This window comes from Peromyscus maniculatus, chromosome 4 (genome assembly GCF_049852395.1).
Source record: "Peromyscus maniculatus bairdii isolate BWxNUB_F1_BW_parent chromosome 4, HU_Pman_BW_mat_3.1, whole genome shotgun sequence".
Lineage (NCBI taxonomy): Eukaryota > Metazoa > Chordata > Mammalia > Rodentia > Cricetidae > Peromyscus > Peromyscus maniculatus.
This window is the reverse complement of record NC_134855.1, coordinates 16,620,492-16,631,763: the sequence shown is the minus strand read 5'-3', so window position 1 is coordinate 16,631,763 and position 11,272 is coordinate 16,620,492. Positions and strand designations below refer to the sequence as shown.

Sequence of the window (11,272 nt, the reverse complement as noted above, 5' to 3'; positions counted from 1 at the left end):
CTACAATGCAAGTATGTCTTGCTTTTTAGCCCTTTTGATAGCTTTGCATTTTAACTGAGGTTCTAATGTCATTGTTGGTTCATTTTCTGTTTGTCTAACAGTGATTACTTTGATCTAGTTTACTGGTTTTGTTCTGACTTTAAATTGTACACATAATGTAAGAATCCTGTGACAATATTGTTCCATTTACATTCCCCTTCTGTGCTTGGTAATTGTATATATTCTGCTTCCATGTAAGTTAATAAACCTCATCATAATATGTTACTATTCTTAGTGAATAAATTTTTAGATAATGTAATAGAAACAAGAAAGAGTCATAGATTAATTTTTCTAGTGTTCTTCTAATTTACATTCATATTGTCCCCCTAATTTTGAATAATTTATTCATTATAATATTTAATAATTAACAATACTAATGTATATTGTATTGTTTAATATAATAAATTATAAATATATAAAATAATTTAATAAATTATAATATAATTTATTTGAATAGCTTATTTACTTTTTTCAGATTTTGTCTTCTTGCTTTTTTGTTGTTGGTGGTGGCAGTTTTCGAGACAGGTTTTCTCTGTGCAGTTTTGGTTCCTGTCCTGGAACTCACTCTGTAGACCAGGCTGGCCTCGAACTCAGATCCGCCTGCCTCTGCCTCCCGAGTGCTGGGATTAAAGGTGTGCATCACCACCACCCAGCTTTTTGCTGCTTGTTTAAGATTTGATGGATAAAAAACAACAAGGTGACAGATTATTATTTAATATTTATTTTTGTTTATCTATATGTGTACACATGTGTGCCACATGTGTGCAGGTGTTTAAGGAGGCTAAAATGGGTGTCAGCTTCCATGGAGCCAGAGTTACAGGGAGTTGTGATCCACCCAGCCTTGGTGTTGAAAACAAAGCTGGGATCCTCTGCAAGAGCAATATTTACTCTGCAACACTGAACAGTCTCCAGCCCAGATTTTTTTTTTCAGCACCTTAAAGACGCCATTTCTTTGTCTTCTGGCATCATGGCTTCTAACGAGACGTTACCTCAGTCCTGTATGCAATCTATAATATTTTCCCCTCTGGGTACGTGTTAGGTTTTTCTATTTATCTCTGTTAGGTGAGCAGCTATGAAATGGTTTCAGTCTATATTCTTTTTAAAAGCTAACCAGGTATCCTGTCACAATTTCATAAAAGACTGTTCATTATAGCAACAGCAGATCAGCATTGCTGAAGAGGCTCCCTGAACCCCAGTGTCTACAGCAATGTATGCTCTTGCTTAGGTTTTAATTGTCCCTAAAGGCACACGGCCACAGGCTTGGTCCCAGCCTTTAGTGTCACTGAGAAGAAGTGAACCCTTTAGGAGGTGGGACAATAGGAAGAAGGAAGTTAGGTCAGTGGAGACATTACCCCCTTCCTGTCTCTCTTATGTTTCCTGGCCACCATGGTATGAACAGCCTCCTCTGCCAGTCACTCCACATCATGATGTACTTCTTTGTCACAGGACCAAACATGACAGGTCCAAGTGACCATGGATCTTAGCAACTATGAGTCAAAAAATTTTTAATTCCTCCTTATAAGTGGTCTATCTCGGGAACTCTGTCATAGCGTGAAAGATGACTAATTCAGAGTGTGTGCTGAGGATCATGTGCCCCTAGAACACAGTGGAGCATGTTGTAAGAGAGAAACCCCAGTGGGAGAAGGTCTTCTTCTTAGTTACAGCGATTGGAAGCCTGTCCAACCGTCCTTCTGGGTGACAATGACTGAGATTAGTGATCATCATCACAGAAGCACATTTTCGTACATTCCATGCAGTACTCACTAACAGCTATTTTAGTTAGTTAGTTAGTTAGTTAGTTCCTAATCTTGTTACCCATTATATCCTCTCCCCCACACAGTTCCTTGTGATATTAATCATAGTTTTGATTTTTACTTCCTTAATCCTTACATCCAACAGTTGTGGTTTTGTCTCAGCTGACTATTGGTAGTGATGCCAAGCGTCTTGTAGGCTCTGCTTGACAAAGCTCATAGTGCTTGGACGACTTAGACTGACCCTTCATGGCCCTTGGTGGAATTTGCTGCCCAATTCTTGCCTTTGACATGTTTAATATTTGAATTCCTTGCTGTCTAGGGCCCCTCGCTGAAGGCTAGAACTGGGATAATGTAACAATTCATATGAAGCTGATGTTAATAAGAATAAAATTTATGGTGGTTCCCAAGGAGAATTAGCTATGCAAGAAATTGAGTCTTCTATAGAACCAATTACTTAGGTGGTATTAGCAAGCATGAGACATGGGATCTAGAATAAATCATTAAAGAAGAAAAACTTAGGGAGATTTTAGAAGCTGACAAACTATAACTGAATCATTAGGCTTTCATGTTTTGCCTCAGAAACAAGGAACTAGTATGGACAGGAAAGGATTTTCATTATAAAATTAATGACAAGCCTTGGTGCCCTCCCGAAGGCAAAGCAAGCAGTTTTAGGAATCTTGAATTTTTTTTTTTTAAATCTTTGCAGGACTGTAATAAAGATAGGAACCACATTGAAACAAGACTTTATGACAGAGATACAAAGACAAACATCTTGGCTCTGAGAACAGCCTGGCTTCCTGAGCAGACTTGTCAGATCAGGACTTCTCTGATTGAAGAAAGAATAAAGAGCAGAAGGTGGTATTTCAGAAGTCAAGGGAAAGAATGGTGGTCTTATGTCAGATATAAAAGAAAGAATTTAAACAAGGGGCCAAGGAGTTAGATTCCCGTAGAAAGATCAGATATTCATTATAGTAGATTAATAGAATAACACAGGAGAAGCTTGATATAACAGGTAGTAGGAAATAACTTCTGATCTACTAACTTAGTCAAACTTAAATAGAGACATCCTGTCTAGTATTTCTGTAACCACAACGCTTTACAATACCAATTTTAAGAAAAAAGATACTGAGTTAAAAGAACTGATTTTATCATAATGTTAGATTTTAGTTCTCATGAAATTTGCTGTTTGCCCATTTTGTTTTTTTAGTTTGATATGCCATGTGATCGAGGAAGACTTTAGAAAAAGTATGTACCATGAAAAGTCTGTATAATCAATGAGTAAAGTCTATGAGGAAGTGATTTTGTGTATAAATAAAGCCTGTGAGATGCAGGTTGTCAGAATAGGACAAGCCATACCGAGATGTACTTCCTCTCTGACCATCTCTCCTAAAATGGAACTCAGAAGTGTCCTGTGTCTGATTCCTCCACTGCCACTCCTGCATCCACCCACTTCAGACCCTGCCCTCATCCGGAGCTGGACTCCAGCATATTGGCTATTTCTTCTTGACTACAATCCATATGCTTCTGTTTCTTTGGTTGTTGTGTGGGGAACATTGTGGATGACTTGTAGCTGCTCTGAATTCTGTTACTATCCTCTGAACGGCGCCAAGGAAATTAAATTATTGGAAGCACATCTCAGCCTTGTGCCGATTGGTTTTATAAGTTACTTGGAAGAGTTCTTTCCATTCTGTCCCTAATTCTAGGGCATATCCCTTGCTCTTGGGGTGTAACTATCCTGAAATTTCAATAGGAAGCTCGAAGTGGTTTTTGCCTGGCTGTCTGAACTATCAGGACCTAAACTACATTCCCAGATTTGTGATTGTTTTCTTTGATATTTGCATTCCAGCCCCTGTGCATTCGCTCAGGAGTCCCGGAGATTTGGAAGGAGCATGTGTGAGGCCCTGCACGTAGTTGGTCCCTTCTTCCGTTAGAATTTTCCACTCTCACGGGAGTCATGTGGCCCTCACCACCACCCAACACTCACACTCAGCATGCTTATATCAACTGGTGCACATCTGCCAGGCAGGCTGCAGCTTTTGATGTGCCTGGTTCCTCCCATCCCATAGTGCCCACCCAGTGTCTGGCATGCTCCTAGGGGATACACAAGACATAGTTCAGAGTCAGTCCGAATTTATAACCTAGCATCAGGCCTGTCTCAAAAAGAGCAAAGCAGCTCTCAGGAGCATGGCCTTTAGGTCTCTAGTGTGTCTCTGTCTCTCTGTCTCTGTCTCTCTCTGTCTGTGTCTGTGTGTGTGTGTGTGTGTGTGTGTGTGTGTGTGTGTGTGTGTGTGTGTCCTCAGTGGCATTATTTACTCTGCTTCCTACCTTGAAAGTTGTGAGGGTTCGATGTGTTAAGACATAAAATTTATGACCTGGAACCCAGCACTCCACACATATTAGCTATGGCTCTTGCTTATAGCGCAGTTTGTCAGCGGTGTTTTAGGCAATTGGCTTTTTCCGAGTTGTACGTTTCTGGGGCAGCTAAAATGTCACTGGATAAAAAAAAAAAAAAACACCAAAACCATGGCATTACTTCTTTCAAAATTCCACTCCATGCCTTACATAGTGTCGGGAAAATAAGCTGGATGGCGCCAGAGAGAAGAGTATTGAAAATACAGAGCTTCTTGCCAAGTGCCAGTCTATGTCTGGGGGTAAGTTTGGGAAAATGTCTTTGCGTCTCAAGTCACAACTGTTTGCCAGCATTGCGGGTTAGACCAGTTAGTGAAAGTTCACAGCGGGTCAACAGCTAGGGGCAGACGAAGTTCTGAGCTCCAATAATGCGTTCTTTGCCTGTGTCTACTAAATAAGTAAGAAATAATGGATTTGTGGCGATCCCGCTGCCGGCATGCAGGTTATGTGGATCTGACCAGTTTCCGGTTTATGTGCTTGACAAAATTAACCAGATGGGGCCGAGGAGCGCGGCTCTCTGCGCGCTGGCTGCGCCCGGCCCAGCCCCGCCGCCCAGCCCTGCACCGCGGTCAGACCAGTCGGACGGCTTCACTCCAGCCCGGCCCGCCCCGACCCGGCCAGCCGATCGCCGCCCTCCCGGAAACCCGGTTCCACACTGCGCCGCCCCGCAGCCCTCCCGGCCCCGGCCGGCGCCTGGGCGCGGAGCCAAGGGGGCGCCCGGGCTGCGGGAGCCGCGGCAGGAGCCCGGCGGGACGTGGGGGAAGGCACGTGCGATGGGCTCGGCTGCAGTGGCAAGAATTCAATCTGTCGCCTCCCTGACCGGTGGCTTCCCGGTCTCCACTGTGTCTTCTCGATGCACCGGCCAAGACCAGCAGGTGAGCACCTGAGGAGACCTGCTCTGGGGCCAGGACGTCAAGGACAAGGGGGTCCGAGCTGGGGAGAAGCTGCAGGAGGCTGGAGAGCTAACAAGGATCCCAAGAATAAGGCCTAACTGAAGAGAGGGTTTGGCTGTGCCCCACCGCATATCAGTCCTAGTATGGGGTCCCCTGGCTAACTAAGGTGATGGGTCTAAGCTCCAGTTCTCTAGCAAAGCAGGGAGCAGGGCTTTGCTCCAAGTCTCCCTAATGTTCCCCGGTGCCTGTGACATCCCGGGTGTTCCTCCCTGATGTTACATGTTTGATGGGAACTTAAGGACCGACCCCAGCAGTGCACTGGCATCTCGGAATGTGGGGCAGCTCTTTCCACACGGTTGGTACAGGCCTGTCTCCTGAACTCTTCTTGGTGTGTCTGTCCAGAAAACAGCAGGCATTCTTGGAAAGGTAAAACGTCCATTCAGCTGATAAGACAACTTCCTCCGTGCTTCCTTTCTGGTCCTAGTATCCAGCCTCACTTGTCATTTCAGTAAAATGATGATGGGACCAGGGATGTGAATTAGGCTGGGTTTTTCTAGGATACACAATGGCTTTTGTTGCCCTGATAAACGCATCCACCCTTTGTCCATGACCTGTATGTCTAGGTCAAGAGGCCGACATCAAAGTCAAGGGCTGGACCTCTCCAGTCTCGTGAGCCTGTAAACCTCATTAGCCCAGCCCCTTCCCAAAGCCCAGAGCTGATTGGATGTAGTTAGCATCTAATTGTATATCTATGGTTCCTCTACCTGAGAAACACCTCAAGGTCAAGTTTAGACAGCATGAAGTGTGGTGTTTGATTTTCTTCCTGATGTAGTGTTTTCTGTTTGTGGAGGGTGATGGGAAGAGCCATTCCTCCATTCCTTTATTCAACAGATACTAGCAGAGCCCCAACTGCTGATAGGCAGAGGCCGTGAACACATTGATCTCCTTTAGCTACAGTTTGCTGGGGGAAGGAAGGCAAGCAGATGGATTGTGTCATCTCAGCATGATGAATGCTATAACACAGAAGTCAACAAGACAGTAAGAGGAAAGGTGTGACAGGAAAACCAGAGAAGCGAGCCCTTGGCTAGAAAGGACAGCTGCAGACATCCTGCGTGAGGTGGGGAAGTGTACCGTCTTCAGGGCCTACAAGTCAGCTGCATGGAACAGGTGACGCCGAGTCACCAACTGCTTATAAGGCCTCAGTGAGAAACGCCTGAGGGGGCTAGGGGAGGAGCCTTCCCTGAAGTCCCAGGAGCATTTCTTGTTGGGATATTTAAATACAAGATAGAGCTGCACCTTCCCAGGAGACATGCCCTATTGTCTTATCTGTTCATTCATTTAACAAATATTTACTCAACAGTCTATATCTTCCAGCTTTAAAAACTCATCAATGAACATGATAGTTCTTTTCGTTATGGATCTTATTTTCTGGTGGAAAGAAATGGATAATAAACTATTTATTCATTTATTTATGAGACTCTTGCTGTGTGCTATGTCCCACAGGCTGGCCTTGAACTCTTGGTCCTCCTGTGACTCCAAGGTTACAGGAGCTCCATGTTCAGCAGAGTCCAGGCTAGACAGAAGAGGTGTGACTTGGGCCAGGACTTGAATGAAGATAGGACATGGCCATGAGACTACCCAGGGAATAGTGAGTGGAAAGGCTTAGAGATCTGAGCAAGGTGTGAGTTCATCAAACATGTGGAAGGAGTAGGAAGGAGGCCAGGGTAGCTCTGGCCGGTGAGCAGAGGCAGCCAGGAATCAGAGCCATTAGAAAAGCAGGCAGCCCCCTCTAGGAAGTTCATAAACTCTGGCTATAACTCCAGGTCAGGCCTGGCAGTCCACACCAAGCAGCCCCCTCTAGGAAGTTCATAAACTCTGGCTATAACTCCAGGTCAGGCCTGGCAGTCCACACCAAGCAGCCCCCTGTAGGAGGTTTATAAACTCTGGCTATAACTCCAGGTCAGGCCTGGCAGTCCACACCAAGCAGCCCCCTCTAGGTTTATAAACTCTGGCTATAACTCCAGGTCAGGCCTGGCAGTCCACACCAAGCAGCCCCCTCTAGGAAGTTCATAAACTCTGGCTATAACTCCAGGTCAGGCCTGGCAGTCCACACCAAGCAGGGCGATGGCTGTACTTTTGTCTCCCGCTGTCACAAAATACCTGACAGGAACCAGGTAAGGAAAAGGCTATTTGGGCTCCTAGTTTGGAGGTACAGTACGTCACCATGAGAAAGGCATGGCGGCCGGAGCCTGAGGCAGCAGGGAACATTGTCTGCAGTCGGGAAGCAGGGAGGGAGGAATGCGAGCCAGCCCTCAGGAATGGTGGGGTCTTCCTTCAGTTAAAAGTTTCTAGAGTCACCCCCACAGACATACTTAGAAGATCGGTGGTTTTCGATCTAATCAAGTTGACAATTAGAGGAGAGTCAGCAGGAGCTGAGAGCTATTCCATCTGGCAAGAGAGGTACTCAGAACCCATCAACACATTGCCGGCCCACACAAAGAGAATTAAAGTGGGAATCCTGGGATTTGAGGATGGCAGGGAAAACTGTTGCCTTCTGGGAAATTCCTAAAAATCTCTTTTTATCCTGAAATGAATTAGATGATCCAATTAGCAGGATTTGATAAATAAATAAATTAAATAAATAAATAAATAAATGTAGCTGGACAACAGAGTAACTGCATTACTGAGCATGTGCTGTATACCAGCCCCCCTTAGCCTCCTATGTGTAGTAATAGCATAGTTAACCCTCACAGCAGAGCTTTGGAGTATACACTGTGGTTATCCCATGAGAAAGCCAGGGCCCAGAGAGAGGAAGTTGTCCGAGATTGCATGGCAAGAAAGAGGTCCGACTTTGCCATCTGGAGCAGAGTTTTCAAGCCTCTGCTTTTACCTGCCCTGTGGTAAAGTCAGAGACCCAGCCTCAGGCCCACACAGCTAAGGTTCTATCAACGAGTTCTGTCGATCCAGCCTTTACAGAAGTGTGGAGTTGGCACTTAGAAAAGATTCCTTCACAAAGTAGAGGCATCTGTGGCTCATTCCTAATAAGCACTGGTCCCAGGCTATAGAAAGGTGGAGTGGACATGGACACAGGATCAGATAGTCAGGTACTGTTCAGTCCTACCCAGTGTGAGGCCCAGCCTCATGTCCAAAGTTCCGTTCCCATACTGTGGACGCGGGGGCCCCTCAGCTGTCACTTTATCCCTTCTTCCTTTGGATTCCAGCCCTATTCCCAGCACTTCCTCTTCTCTAGTCTGAAACAAAATAGCTGAGGTTAGGTTATTTATTTTTGGTTAAAATTGACGTTTTATTTAGAACATGGCTCTGGAGCCTGAGAAATCCAAGATCGTGTTGCTGGTATCTGACAGGGTCTTCTTATTGTGTCCTAACAGGAAGAGGGCATCACAGAGCCAGATGGAGGAAGCTGGTCAGAGTGGTCTTATAACAAAGTTACTTTATGATGCCCCTTAATTTCCTCATTTATTCATGAGAGCAAGAGCCCTCGTGACCCAATCACTACCGAGGGTTCCACCTCTCAAACTTATGTCTGAGAATTCTCCACTCATGGACGGTAGGGAATACCTTCAGATCACAGTAACCAATGGGCTTCTTTGATTTTCACACAAAATAATCTCTCTCTCTCTCTAAGATTGGGTCCCATGTAGCCCAGTGTAGCCTCAAACTAGCCTTGAACTCTTGATCCTCCTGCCTCCACTTTTTAAGTGCTAGGATTACAAGCATGTGCCACCTTGACCAATTTTATACAGTGCTGGGGCTCAGTAGGCAAGAACTCTCCCAACTGAGCTGTCTCCCTTACCCCCTAACAGAGACTCTATGCTCCTTTTATCCATAGGAAGGAATGATTGAAGAAACCTGTGGCTAGTCACATGTTGATCTGCCTCAGTCTTAAAGGGAGAAGAGAGAGATTCAGGAAGTTTTGGGTGAGTCAAACTTGTGTTCTGCATTTAAATGATTAACAAAGGCTGCATGCTCAGGAGACAGACTCTTCTAGCAAAGGAAAGAAACATGGTTAAGTACAATATGGAGGTTGTAAGCTAAATTTTCTTTGAGCCATAAACATGGCTACATTCTCAAAGGATATTTCTTTAGGACACATATTCCATTTGTAAACAAGCACCCGCAGCACACGAACACACACACACACACACACACACACACACACACACACACACCTCCCTTTTCTCTTCTTGTTTTCCTTTTATAGATAGTAAGAAATAATACTCAGGCATGTACCTTTCTGTAAAGCTAGCAGCCGTTCTCAATGATCAATCTTCAAGATATATAAGTTGACTTCACCATTTCTAAACAAATGTTGACTGTCTCGTTGGATGGGTATCCCATGTTTTTTTTTTTTTTTTCACTTAATATTTTATTTTATTTTTTTTTGTGATATATATTTTTTATTTTACAATACCATTCAGTTCTACATATCAGCCATGGGTTCCCCTATTCTCCCCCCTCCCAAGCCCTCCCCTTACCCAGCCCAGCCTCCATTCCCACCTCCTCCAGGACAAGTCCTCCCCCGAGGACTGTGATCAACTTGGTAGACTCAGTCCAGGCAGGTCCAGTCCCTTCCTCCCAGACTAAGCCAAGTGTCCCTGCATAAGTTCCTGGTTTCAAACAGCCAACTCATGGAATGAGCACAGGACTTGGTCCCACTGCCTAGATGCCTCCCAAACTGATCAAGCCAATCAACTGTCTCACCTATTCAGAGGGCCTGATCCAGCTGGGAGCCCCTCAGTCTTTGGTTCATAGTTCATGTGTTTCCATTCATTTGGCTATTTTTTTCAATAATTGAGTAAAACTGAAATTTATTATATGCCACAGTCGTCCTAGGGACCTCCATGCTATATATATAGCCTCTATGGTTCTATGGGTTGTGGTCTGATTGTTCATTTTATATCTAGAATCCACCAATGAGTGAGTACATACCATAACTGTCTTTCTGGGTTTGGGTGGGTATCCCATGTTTATCAAACTGGTTTACAGTTATTTTCCCTTGTTTGCTAGAATAGACCATAATGTGTTAGGTCTACCTGCAACTCATCTGTCTTTTAAGACCTGTTTCAGAGTGGGAGAAACTCACAAAAGTGCCTTAAAAGTTATGTGCACAGCAGACTATTGATGCTCCGGTGACACAGCATGACTTTTACTTATGAAAGTGCTGATTTCCCAACACTTCCACCAACCCAGGGTAGCACCAACTTGTTGGTCTTGTTAGTCTCAAATTGTCCTCACCTTGTAGTTTTAATAGGTATTATTTTCTGATGAATCATCTTATCGGTTTTCCATGCTTTAAGCTGTTTGTCTTTCTCCACATGCTTCATATCCTTGATGTGTTTGTTTGCTTCGTATTTCTATAGCAATATACCAGAGATCATCAACTCGTAACGGGGAAAGGTTTATTGGGACACACAGTGTTGCAGGTTTTAGTCTATGGGCAGTTAGCCTGTTGTTTGGGGCCTGTGATGAGACAGAATATGATGATGGGAATATGAAGTAGAATGAAGCTGCTTGCTGTTATTTTTGCTCTTTTGGGGGGCCCACCACCCAGCTCCCAAATAAATCACACATAGAGGCTTATTCTTAATTATAAATACCCAGCCTTAGCTTGGCTTGTTTCTTGCCAGCTTTTCTTAACATTTATTATGCCATCTACCTTTTGCCTTTAGGCTTTTACCTTTCTCTATTTCTGTATACCTTTCATTATTTCTTACTCTGTGACTTGCTGTGTAGCTGGGTGACTGGCCCCTTGCCTCTTCCTCCTTCTCTCACTACTTCTTCCAGATTTCTCCTTCTATTAATTCTCCCTGCTTCACCTATCCTTTCTTCTACCTTACTCTTGGCCATTCAGTTCTTTATTAGACCAACGGGTGTTTTAGACAGGCACGGTAACACAGCTTCACAGAGTTAAACAGATGCAACATAAACAAAAGTAACACACCTTCAAATAATATTCCACTACAGCTTACCTCCTACCTGAGAAGCAGAGAGAGAAAGGACGTACTGGGTCTGACTATTCTGTCTGAGATGCCTCCAATGACCTAAGACCTCTCACCAGTTCCCACTTTTTAAAGGTGCCACTAAATAGCACTATGTGCCTGGGCCTTTATTGAATGACACTTCCAGATAGAAACTGTAGTGCGTGGCCTGTGCTTT

The 11,272-nt window shown here is 44.4% G+C and overlaps 1 protein-coding gene across 4 annotated transcripts in view; it reads left to right on the top strand.

Moving 5' to 3' along the window:
* The first annotated feature begins 4,840 nt into the window (after nt 1–4,840).
* Nucleotides 4,841–11,272, top strand: part of Psd4 (pleckstrin and Sec7 domain containing 4) — a 39,438-nt gene continuing 33,006 nt past the window's right edge. For 2 of the 4 annotated variants that reach the window (XM_042275199.2, XM_015999559.3), the window contains exons 1-2: nt 4,841–5,077; nt 8,946–9,033. The gene's annotated coding sequence lies outside the window, so the exon portion shown is untranslated. The remainder of the gene's footprint in view (nt 5,078–8,945; nt 9,034–11,272) is intronic. The other 2 variants (XM_076569312.1, XM_076569311.1) reach the window with 1 other exon arrangement.